We start from the raw sequence: 579 nt of genomic DNA on the forward strand, positions 1-579 counted from the left end.
AGAAATCATGGTAGTATTATTGTACTTGATAAAGAGATAGGAATTTATGGTCATTTCATTATATTATATTGTGAAAGCACTACTGTTGTTTTGGAAAGAAGATGTATCATATTATAATAGCATTAATATTGTATTGTAATAAATATGGTAACATCGCTGTTGTACTGGGAAATAAAAATAAGGTATTATTGAAGTATTTTTGATGCTGTATTGGGAATTTCAGCGTAAGATTCTAGCACTGGATGAAATTACTTGTGGACAAGAAAAGGCGAATGAAAATGCTATAATTCTAAATGATTTGAAATAACTCAGAGATAAAATGAAATCACTATTATCATGGAGATTTAAAACGTGTAGGAATGACCTCGGGATTTAAAACGATAATAACATTTGACTTTGTTTTTTTTCTTCGTGTTTTCTATTGTTGTTCAAAACCAGCCATACCTTTTGGAATTATTTGGGACGAACCTGTAGTACCAAAAAGTATTTGGAAAATTATCTAATTTCACGGTCAACCTAACACCTCCCACTAATTCCCAACGCCTTTCCCTTCATGAAAAAAACGTCGATAGAATAATA

General features: G+C 30.6%; 1 protein-coding gene across 1 annotated transcript in view; it reads right to left on the reverse strand.

The window, feature by feature from the left end:
• Positions 1-579, reverse strand: part of LOC119586917 (carbohydrate sulfotransferase 11-like) — a 31,931-nt gene that overhangs the window by 6,003 nt on the left and 25,349 nt on the right. The window lies entirely within an intron of this gene.

Source organism: Penaeus monodon, chromosome 22 (genome assembly GCF_015228065.2).
Source record: "Penaeus monodon isolate SGIC_2016 chromosome 22, NSTDA_Pmon_1, whole genome shotgun sequence".
NCBI classification, from domain to species: Eukaryota; Metazoa; Arthropoda; class Malacostraca; order Decapoda; family Penaeidae; genus Penaeus; species Penaeus monodon.